We start from the raw sequence: 12,129 nt of genomic DNA, 5'->3' as shown, positions 1-12,129 counted from the left end.
CCATTTTGGCATAATTTCCTAGTATTATTACCTATTCCATGTAAAGAGTTTTCTGTCATAGACATAAAAATGTAAAAGCTTTGGAAAATAGCTCTGCAGTGGTACAAACCAGATAGCCACATGTCCTAATTCCCGGCACTTCACAGTGTTTCTCTGTTCCTTGCTGCCTCATGGTGGCCAGCTAGCCCAAGCAGGCTACACCACTCACCCTCACCTCTCTCCTGAGACAGCTGATGTCATTTGCATGCACAGGTGCAATGAGCAGGTCAGTCTGAGTAACTCACAGTGCTGATCCTCACACAACACTCAGCTTCCCACCTACCCTCCTGGGAGAGAGGCCAGATTTCATAGGCTTTGCTTATACTCACACCTCTTCTTTGTTGTTTCTGTTGCCTTCCTGTCTGGTCTGGAGTCTTGGGTTTTGCAGCCATTTCTCTTTTCTGCCTTTCTGTCCAGTTTTCATTTCTAAAGAAGGGAGCACTGCTTTATAGTTGATCTGTTCCTCATTTTGTATCCTGGAAAGTGGACACATCTTTTCTTTGTACAGTGCCTCCTGACTTGAAAGTGTGAACTTAATCTGCTTCCAGCAGATCTGTTCTCAACACTAATTTAGTTATTGTTAGTTTAGTTACTGTTGTGCTTTAACCATCAAAACCAAGACAGTTCACAGAATCACAGAATAACAGAAAAAGCTGAGTTGGAAGGCAACCACCAGGATCATCAAGTCTAGCTCCTGGCCCTGCACAGCGCCATCCCCAGGAGTCACACCATGTGCCCAAGGGTATTGTCCAAAGGCTCCTTGAACTCCATCAGGCTGGTGCTGTAACCACTTCCCTGGGGAGCCTGTTCCAGTGCCAAACCACCATCTGGATAAAGAACCTTTTTCTAATATCCAACCTAAACTTTCCTTGACACAAGTTCAGGCTGTTTTCTCAGGCTCCTGTCACTGGTCATCACAGAGAAGAGATAAGTACCTTTCCCTCCTCTTCCCTTCTTGAGGAAGTTGTAAACTGCAATGAGATCTCCCAGAATAATCTTCTCCATAACTTTACCAGGCACTGAAGTGAGGCTGACAGGCATGTAATTTCCAGAGTTCTCCTTCTTGCCCCTGTTGAAAATCAGGACAACCTTCACCAGCTTCCAGTCAGCTGGGACATCTCCAGATTCCCAAGACAGCTCAAAAATCATTATAAGAGGTTTTGTGGTGACATCAGCTGTTGTTTGAGGATTCTTGGATGTATCCTGTCAGGCCCCATCAATTTGTAGGGATCTCGCTGGAGCAGCAGATCCCTCATAAGTTCAGGGTCATCTGGGAGTTGATCATTCCCACAGTCGTGGTCCTCCAGTTCAGGGCTGGAGACACCCTTGGTCCATCATCCATGCTGAACACAAAGGCAAAGAATGTGTTGAACACCTCTGACTTGTCCATGTCCCTGTTTGTGAGGCCACCATCCTCACCCTGTAATGGGCCTTACATAAAGCCATCAGGTCAAAAGGGAGTGCTTGTAAGCTCTCTGGTCCTGTTAGCAGTGCAGGCCATGTTGACCACAAAGGAACAAGGCTCTTTTTTTCAAGCTCCTGGCAGTTTAGAAGACAATTCAGTGGCATCCAGGAACATCTAAACAAGGCAATGAAACTGAAACAAAAGCTGTTGCTGATGGAGGCTGTTTCCCACATTGTCTCTACCTACCTAAGAAACATGGCATAGCTAGCAAGGACACTTTGGTTATAAAGCAACACATGTGGAATAAAACCATTAAAGAACAATAAAAATTAGAATCCCATGAAGCCAATGTACATGATGATCCCTTATCAGAACATGGTTCTATTTTAACATATGGCCTGTAAAAATGTTACTCAGTATATTTTAATACCTAAAAGAATGACCTTTTTAATTGCTGATGAAATTGGCTTGCTCCCCAGGCAGTCCAGTTTTGATGCAGCTACAGAGGAATTAACTGTTTTGTGACAAAAAATAAAAAATGCATAATTTATATTTCCAGCAAATACCACAGATTAAAAAAGAAACTTAGAAATATGGTGTATCTTTTAATTATATTTTTTTTAATATTCATAGTGAGAAGAAGTAGAAATCAAAGTTACCGCAAGCCACCATTATAAGTATTAATTCAACTGATTAAAAATTATATAAATAATTTAACCAGTTTCAATAATAGAATAACAGACTAGATTTGATGAGCTAATAATAAAAAGATTTATCTACAGACAGAAACACATTATGCACAGGGTACATAATTTCTCATATCCATAGAAGATCCATTTCTCTTATAATGAAAATATTGTAAGATTTGATCTACTGAAGCATCATAGGATACCCCAGTGTGACTGATGTAAACCTATCAAGGGAGCTATGCCAAGCATATTGATTCTTATCTTATTTTAACACTGTTACTTTTCAAATAGTCATTTGTACAGCATGACATGGGGTTCAATGCTGCTTTTTCAAAATCTTTTTTCTTTTCTTAAATGCCATAAAAGCATTTTCTTGTGAAGAAATCATAGCTCATTTTATATTTCTCTTAACAGCATTTACTTAACGACTTCACCACTTCGGAGTTACAGCTGGGACTGACTCATAAGATATTTATATAAAGGACTATTTTATCTTGTAGCTAAATTCCCATATACAGACAAACTCTAACCATAGATAGAGCAGGACAAGATTGGTACCAAGGAATGTGGATTTATATTTAGGATTGCTGAAGACTCAATTTTACAAAAAGCCTCCAAAGTGATCTCAATATTTATTCATTTCCTAATAGACTAACCTGAGCTTATTTCCAGGCAGAAAGTGCCTGTGAATCTTGCAGAAAGAAGCAGCTTTCACAATCCATGTGCTGCCCTCTTCTACCCAGAACATGTGGGCAGTTGCACAGCTGTATCAGTATGTTCCTATCACAGTAGGCTCAAGGAGGCTTCTCAGTTATTTCCTAACAGAGCTGACAGGTGTTGGTTCTTTTCAGATATGCTCTCTGTTTAAATTGAAGGGGTATTTTTTATTTATCCCTGAAAAACAAAACAAGAACATTTAATGCTTTGACAAGAAGCCTTTTCTTCCCAGCATCTACAGCTTTACCAGTAAAGTAAATAATAAAAAAAAAGGAATAACAATAAGTTTAAATGACTGAAAACTCCAAATTATAGTCAAGACAGCCTTAAAAGTAAAAAAAAAAGAGTAATTTTGTGGGGGAAAAAAAGGTGGGTTTTTGTATAAAATAGGCTGGAAGTTTTGAACATTTCCTTTTCCCTACTGCCAAATCAGGGGAGACGCAGACCCCTGCTAGTATCTGATATCCAGTATAACTGAAGCCATTACTCTTAATAGAGGCAGACTACTACAATTATCCATTGGTGCTGTCTCTGAGGGCTCTGGGATCAGCCTGCTTTGGTGCTCTCTGAGGCTCCCAGCCCCATGGGGCAGGTGTATGCTTGATCACAGCCTTTGCAGGGAGGCAACCTCGTCCTTTGAGACACCTCACCCACTGCTGACCATGGTGCCCATGGGCAACCACTGTCAAATTCCACTTACTTGTGGTGTTATGAGTTTACTCATTCTCATGGGCTTGGAGGGAGATTGGAATTTCATCAGATCTTGGGAGACCCTCACATGCTCCCTTTCAGTTCCATTGCCTGCCTTCGAATGGCTGTTTTCAGTAACTTTTTCTCTATCCATGTCCATGTGTCCCTGTAGAGCCCATTGATGCAAATTCACACACAGAAGACTTTTATGACAAACTGGATTTCATTTTTGACAGCAGAGGAAGGAAGGGAGGAATGACCCTCCTAACCTACAATCTTAAAATCATAGTTATATTTTTCTCCTTTGCAAAAATAGCTCTGGTTCTCTGCTTGATCTTGTTCACCACTGAGTTGCCGTGGAAAATGTTGTTTTAGGAACACCTCAGATATTATGATTGATATGTGCTTTTATTCCTGATAGTTGGAAAGGCTTGAAGAAAGCCACCCAATAAACTTGCAGATAGCACATCACTACAAAGGGAAGAACAGCCGTCACTGTAGGGTAAGTTTTGCTTGCACAGACCCTCCTTCCACAGAACTTATTATAATAAGTATTTTAAAACTTCCAGTGTGGTAAAACCACTCTGTGTCACATCAGATGGTATATGTGTTTGTATATATATATCTGTATATATGCTTTCAGGATACAGTGAAATGATTTGTTGACTTCCAAGGAATCAAGGAACCAACCTGACGGTCCACTCTCTGTACTTTTTTTGGCTTATTTGTACAGCACAAAGTAAATATAGAACACTATCTACCAGACTCCTGTCTTTTTTAAAACTAATGCTGAAAGAATTATAAATGTCTGTGACATGGCAGTATTTTATTCAGTGTTCTACCCGCTCTAGCTCAAAGGAGTTTTGGGCAGGGAGTGGAGTTCTGGGATGCTATGACTAAGGGGAGTGTGTATGAGGGACTTTTTTTTTAATCTCAAGATGTCTTTTTTTTTCTTTTTTTTACCCTGCCTGAAAAGTCTGTTCCAAGAGGATTTATCTTGGATCAAGTTTTGAAGGCATAACTAAAAACAAGGAGTGAGATTTTGGTCTTCTGGGAAAAGGGATGGAAAGCAATGTACCAAGGTAGGGGTGTGGATCATCCAGATAAAACAGGTCCTGGCAGAAGTTAATCTGATGTGTTGGACAACTATACTAGTTCTGGGGAAAAGTGGTAAAGCAGATCTCATTACCAATTGTTAAGTTTTCTGATACAGACATTCTAAAGGTGCTTGACACCTCTTCCCTGTGTAAGAAGGATTGGTCCTGTGATTGCTTGTGTCTTCTCCATTTATCTTTGCTTTATGAATGTATTTATAGCTGCTGGAAGCTCCTTTTCTTGGAACCATGAGGACAGGCACTCAGAGCCTCTTAGCTACTGGGCTCTTACTGTTTATTGTAGAATCATAGAATATGCTGAGTTAAAAGGGACCCAAAAGGATAATTGAGTCCAACTCCTGGCCCTGCACAGGACAGTCCCAAGATCCACACCATGTGCCTGAGAGCATTGTCCAAATGCTTCTTGAATTCTGTAAGACTTGGGGAGCCTGTTGCAATGTCCAACCACTCTCTGGATGAAAAATATTCTTCTAACATCTTTTTCTAAACCTCCCCGACACAGCTTCCTGTCAGTCCTTTTGGTCCTGTCGCTACAGTGAAGAGATCACTGTCTGCCCCTCTTCTTCCCCTCTTAAGGAAGTTGCAGATTGCAATGAGTTCTCCCCTCAGTCTCCTCTTCTCCAGGCTGAACAGACCAACTGACCTCAGCCACTCCTCATAAGGTTTTCCTTCAAGGCCCTTCACCAAATTTGTTGCCTTCCTCTGGACACTCTCTAATAGTTTAATGTCTTTCTTCCATTGTGGCACCCCAAACTGCACACAATATTTAAGGTGAGGCCACCCCAGTGCAGAGCAGAGTGGGACAATCCCTGCCCTTGCCCGGCTGGTGCTGCTGAGCCTGAAGCACCCAGGACATGCTTGTCCCTCCTGGCTGCCAGGGCACTGGTGACTCATGTTCAACTTGCCATTGACCAAGACTCCCAGGGCCCTGTCCATAGCACTGCTTTCCAGCATCTCATTCCTCAGTCTCTACCTCCAGGGTTGTCCCATGCCAGGTGGCTGGTAATCTCAACTACTCTCCCTCAACTATTTCAAGGTCTCTCTGCAGAGCCCCTCTGCCTTCAAAGGGGTCAGCAGCTCTTCCCAATCACAGACAGACTTAGTAAGTCCCATAAAATGTGACACCTTTTTCCTGGTCATAGCTAAGAGTCTAAACCTTTTGGCTTCTGGTAGAGATGCCAGTTTTGGGATGATTTTGGGATCTTGTATGCTATATCCAGATGTTGTAGAAATCACACGTGGCTTAGTGCACCAGTTCCCTGCTCCTGGCTGAGACACCCACAGATTCCCTCATGAGGAAGCAGTGAGGAAGCAGGGCAGAGGCAGGCTGCCCATCCACCCTGGCAGGGTGCACACATTGTAGCAGAAACTGAAAGGAGATGGAATTAAGAAGGGCCCAAAAGGCTCTCAGTAAGCAAAACCATTTAGGGTAACAAATGACACCAGATGGCTGGATTTGATGCTGTATTTATGAGGGAGATCAATTAAGAGAAGTAGTGATTCCACCATTTCATGGAGTATGTCATCTTCAGAGGCCAGAGATGACTGTTAAATTACTTAAACTGACTTCTCATGTATTAAAGGCTTGTAAATGTCACCCACACATTCCATTCTGAACACAATGACTTTAATTAGACTTAAATATTTCAATCCTCAAGCAACTAAAACCTTTGATACCACAGAGTGGGAACAGACAAGATTGAGGCATCAGTCTACAGAGAAGGGAATCTACTACATCTGAAAGGACCTCTTTTACTTAAATTCCATAAAATGCCATGAGTCTTTCCAGTACGAATATATTTTTCTTCCCAGAAGCATTTCTTTATAATCCCAAATCTGATATTCATTTTGACTTTAAGTAAATGCCAATCATCCATCTTTTGACAGGTACATTTCAGAATACCAGTTCATCTGTTGTCCTGCTCCAGTCAAAGTCTGATGTCTTAGAATAAGGGAGAAAAATGAAGAAAACAAAATTTGGCCAGTTTTTGGTCTTACTGAAATAAGGAGCCTTGAGAACAGATTGCAGCCATTTATTGCAGACCTGCCACTTCTGTGGCACTGCACAGGCAAGACACTTGTACCTTCCTTGCCCTAGGAATATGTGGCTGAAAGTGGATGGCAGAGTGGTATTTAAAGCCACAAGATCCAAGGTAAGAAGGACCACAACCTCTTAGGCTTACTTTGGTACCTGCTTGTGCTATCTTCACGCTCTCAGAAGCTGGTTGAAATCCTATCTTTAGGACAGCAGGTAACGTCACCTTCTAATTATAGTGACTGCACCACCCTACAAAATCAGTGTTAATTTATCATCTTCCCTGTTAGAAAACTGCATCATATGTCAAGGTGAATTTTCCTGACTTCTGCTCATTGGATCTGGTTGTCTCATGTTATATAATACTGAATAGACTTCCAGTTTTACTTTCTTTCCCGAAAGCCAGAACTACATACTTGTAAGACCTTTTTTCCCCCTACATGTATGAGTAGCTACGCAAGATGTTATCTCAGCCTCCTTTTTATAAGCTGAATAGGAACAGCTTCTCATCTGAAGAGTTATTTTTAGCAATTTCATTTTATGACTCTTCCTCTGGTAGTGAGGATAGCAGAGCTGCTATGGTAGTCCAGCATCTTACAGCAGCACAGCACATTACTGCAGCACAGAAGTACAGCTATTGTAGAACTATTACTGTGGCATGTTGCTCCTTTGTGTAAAGGCAATACTGAATCTCTCCCCTGCACTTTGATGCTCCCTCTTTTTTTCCTCAGTCAAGGAGGAGCATCATCTTGATCAAGGACGATGCTGATATCTCTAAGGGCAGTGTGACACTTCACCTAAGGAAGGTGATGAAGATGGCCAATGAATAAGCAAAAAAAAAAAAATGTTTCTGAGTTCTGGAAAAAGATTTCTTGAAATATTTGGGGCAAGGGGAAGAAATTCCATTTGTAGTCATTGTGAAAGTGGAGAGCTATGGTGTTTTTATATCATATTTTAAAAAGAAACCAGAATGCACTACTTAACTGCTACATGTCATTGTGAACCTATTACAACTTCCCCAAAAAGAAATTACAACATTTTAAGATTCAAGGACAGGTCAAGGAAAAAAATCAAACAGAGAAGAAATATTGACTGCCTCACTCTTCTTCTTAGAGTGAGGCTCAGAACCAAAAGGAAGAAAAAAAGCTGAATACATGCCATGTTTGATAGCAAAGAATTTGCCAGAGGTAGTTTTGAAAACACATTTGGAACGTGTAAAGTGCACTACTTACAGGGAAATGTGTTCAACTCCCTGATGAAGTAGGCGACTTAAAATTTAGAGGCAAAGCTCAAAAAAGTTCCAGTGTGTCCAAAACATATCACTTCAAAATGGTTTGAAGAAAAACAGATTTATGTTGCTAGAGATATTTCTCAAGATAATTTATAAAATTATAGGTTTACAGTAAGCAGTTATGTAAGAATAGAGTAAAATATTTTTAAATGTATGTAGTTAATAAAGCAAGCTTATTTGAGCTATGTGATAAAATGGATATATTTTACCTTCAGGAAAAACACAGAAAATAATTGGACACTTCTTTTCCAGAACAGAAGAAAAATTAAAACTCAAAGACAGCCATTTATGATAGATATTTCAGAACATATTTATCATCATGTGTTCATGAATACCTATATGATATGTAAAGAACATGTTTCTCTTTAATAATCAGCAGAAACTACATGAAAGAACTACTTCTAGATTTAAAAAATAAAATAGCCGTATATATAATTTATAACAATTTCAGGTTTCAGTACAATATGCTTGCCTAAGTAGATCATGAAAATTGTTCATTTATACTGCTAAATTGAATAACTGAATATTCTTTGAAGAAGAAAACTTCATACGATACAAATGCTAGTTAGACACATGATTTCCACCGTACTTCTACAGAAAATAGGTCCTTAATAATGTGATTTTTGCACACTTAAAAATCTTTCCTGCAATCATATGATCTTAAAAGGGTGTTTTTCTTTTAGAAGAATGCATATTCATTCTACCAAGTTATCAGTGGGGAGTGTAGCTCCACAGGATTTTCATTTCTGATGATTTTTTCAGTTCTAAAGGATGGGTCCCTACCAGAAACTCTCAGAATGAAAACTTATCATCTCAAAAGGATCTGATCTCTGAAACCAAATAAAAGCTAGACAAACCAAAATGATAGAGTTGCCTCTACCATTCAAATTTGAAGCTGAAGTATTATAATTGTGTTCTGACTTTATTTGAGGAGGTTAAAGCAGAAGTTATAGAACTGCAGAATCTGACAGAATGGTTTGGGTTGGAAAGACCTTCTAAAGATTTTGAGTCCAACCTCACTGCCAAGGGCAGGGACCCCTTCCAGTAGATCTGGTGCTCAAAGACTTTTCCAGCCTGGCCTCAAAAACTTCCAGGAACAGGACAGTCACCACTTCTCTGGCAAAGCCTAGGAATAAAGGACTAAAGTAACCCAGGTGATTAATATTGTGGAGAAGGTATCCAGCTGAGAGTTGAAACACTGCTGTGAGTTGGTTGTGACTAAGCAGGACCTGGATGACACATGGAATTGCTCAGGAACAGGGTTCTCTTCCCTGTGACTTCAGTGTTCTGAGATTATTGAGTACATTCCATTAAAAGTAGGGGGTTTGCCTTTGAAATTTTCCAGTCTCTATAGCATGATTACTCTTGATTCTTTCTGGTTTTCCCTCCCCAGAAGCACCTGTCACAGGCTCTGTTATCCTGACACTGTAGCCATTCACAAAAATTGAGTTTCTCATTATTATGTAGGAATCTAAAAATTGGTGGAGAAATAGACTGCATAATTAAATATATTTATTCTTATTACAAATCCTAACACCATTTAGCCACACATTTTTCCAGACACATGGATTTTGTGCAGTTCTACTTCAGAGAAACTAAATTGATTTTTTTTTTCATGGTCACTTGGATAAGCAGCAAAAAGGTATATGACAGCAGCCTGTGTTTTAGCCATGGAGACAATCTCCTGTGATATCAGCAAAGTTGACAAGCCCGACCCTGAAGGTTACTCCAGTCCCAGCAGACCCTGGAGAAGGTCGATGTGCTATCTTTGGCCTTCAGCTAGTGCCAGGGAGACAAGCTACACTTGCTGTTTACCAATCTGGTATCTTACAGAAGAAAAGATAGGTCAGAAACTCAATTTTTTTCTGTCTATGCTCTATTTTTGTCTTGCTGAAGAATGCCATTCTCCTCTTCCTTATTTTCTCCTTGCTTTTGTGCAGGGGCTTTTCTGTCTCAACCAGTTCTGACACAGTAGGGACCTATAAAAGAGTAACTAAAAATAAGCATCTTCAGTATTCCCTGAGCTGCAAAAATTTTCCTCTAGCTCATCTTTCTGAAAAGCTCAAAAAGTAGAATCAAATTTTAATTTTTAAATTACTAAAATGCATACTTTTGTGCAATGGTTCCTTTAGAAGTTGAGCCCAACAGAGATAAATCCAAAAAAACCTTAGTAATTCATTTTAGTTCAAACCTGTCTTTCCTCTGGTCATCTTTCCACTGAGGAAAATGTGTATTTCGGTGGAGGAATCTGCCCTGACTGCCTCCAGGTTCTTGCCTCTTTCACTACAGGATCTCCACTCCTGACCCTCTGCTTCCACTTAAAAAATCTTTTTCCTTGAACAGTTTTCCAGATTCTTTCTGAAAACTGAGTTTGTTTCTGTTACATGCTGCTGTGCCATATGGACACCAGGAAATTTTCAGAGTAGCTGTGTTTCTAAGAGCCTAAAGGTATTCTGGCTTATGCTGGTAAATCATCTGCTGGTAGTGTCTAGGATTTGCTTAGGGAAAATGATATGTACAGTCCCACAGATGAAACTCATGCACCATTTGTTCCTCTGCTACTGGTGCTGGAATGCAATTTAAGAAACTACAGGCCACAGAATTTTGAATCTGTTCTGGAGGGTTTGGGGCCTCTTCAGCCCTCCACCACCTTCTGAGGAGTGAATGAATATTGATGTCAATAAAATGAGGTAATGGTGCTGTTGCAAGAAGTCTCACATGACCATGTGGATTTTCCATTCTTCTTACAGGACCGTTGGCTTGAATTGACTGACACAGGAAGGTGTAGCAAATTGCCAGGTGTCACTGCAGCTGGTACTATTTGATCCTTTCCATCCTTAACTGCTCTGATAGCCAGTTCAACAAGCATCAGCAAGATGTAAAATGAGTAGAATTAAAATTGTGAATATTTTCATATTTACATGTATTTCTGTTTTTAAACAGTAGTTGAAATGAAAAGAAGATAAATTTAGGAAGGCTGGAGCTTAAACAAAATACAATTAAGGAGTCACAAATGGCTTAAATGAAAATAGTGGCATTAATGAACAGTAGGAAATCACATTTTCTATGAATGAATGAATTTTCACTGCTGCCCATTGTTTACCTGTGTACTAAATGTGTGTGTGTGTGGGCGTGTGTGTATTTGGGAATGACACCATCTTCCCTATTGTAGCTACTTGCAGGAGCATCAAGTCACACTTGTCCATGAATTTAACAGAAGTGACAACACCAATTGTCACACAGCATTCCCAAGGTGGATGGTGTGTAGGAGAAGGCAAAGTAGTAGGACACCAATTAGTGGTTTTGCTCTATTTTGCTAATGAAAACTACATTTCCTTCTTCATAGATGCCCTTTATCCGGGGGAGGAGTGGAAATTCACAATTTTCAAATGTGATTATCATCTGCCTCTAGTGGAATTAACACAGCGAGTTGAGTCTTCCAATCACTGTGGCTAAAAATAATTCTTTTCTAATTTGTTCTTATATTGAGTATTCATTTATTCTCATTTTGCTTATTCTTTGAAAAGTAAACTAAGTCTGCAAATGTTTGATATTGATGTTGGGTCAGACTTCAGGTTTTGATATTTATCATTTGTTCAATGAAATGGAACTTTTTAAAGACAGTTTATAAATCACTTTGTCAGCTGAAAAGTGAACCACCAGAAAAAGAATGGAAGTAGTAAAAAGGCTTTTAAAAATATCTTACACATAGTCTGTGACTTCCTGTGAAAACTGTGGAAGGAATCTTTTCAGTCAGTTTCCTTCAATCCATTCCTGATTTTCCCCTGAAAATTTTAATGTAGCATCTATTGTGAAATATGTGTGCACATGCCAAGGTGAAAGATAAATGTAGCTCTTTGTTCCCACTGTTTCCTCTGGATAAATCCAATATATTGTAATGAAAATACCTGCAGGACCTGCAGCTCACCTCTACAGGCTGGTGTGAAAAGACATATATATCAGAAACTACCAGAACCAACATGGCATTTCTAAAAATAGACTAACACCAGCAATTGACAAGTGATGTTGTCGGTGAGGCAATTAAATGCCCATTTCACTTGAGAATTTTTCTAAATGACAGATGGTTCAAAGCATGAAGTTACATGATTTGTGCAGTGGGAAGAAAGGGAGCTTCCCTGCAATGGGCA

The sequence above is a fragment of the Vidua macroura genome, chromosome 2, assembly GCF_024509145.1.
Source record: "Vidua macroura isolate BioBank_ID:100142 chromosome 2, ASM2450914v1, whole genome shotgun sequence".
NCBI lineage: Eukaryota > Metazoa > Chordata > Aves > Passeriformes > Viduidae > Vidua > Vidua macroura.
The sequence above is the reverse complement of the archived record's forward strand: the minus strand, read 5'-3'. Positions refer to the sequence as shown.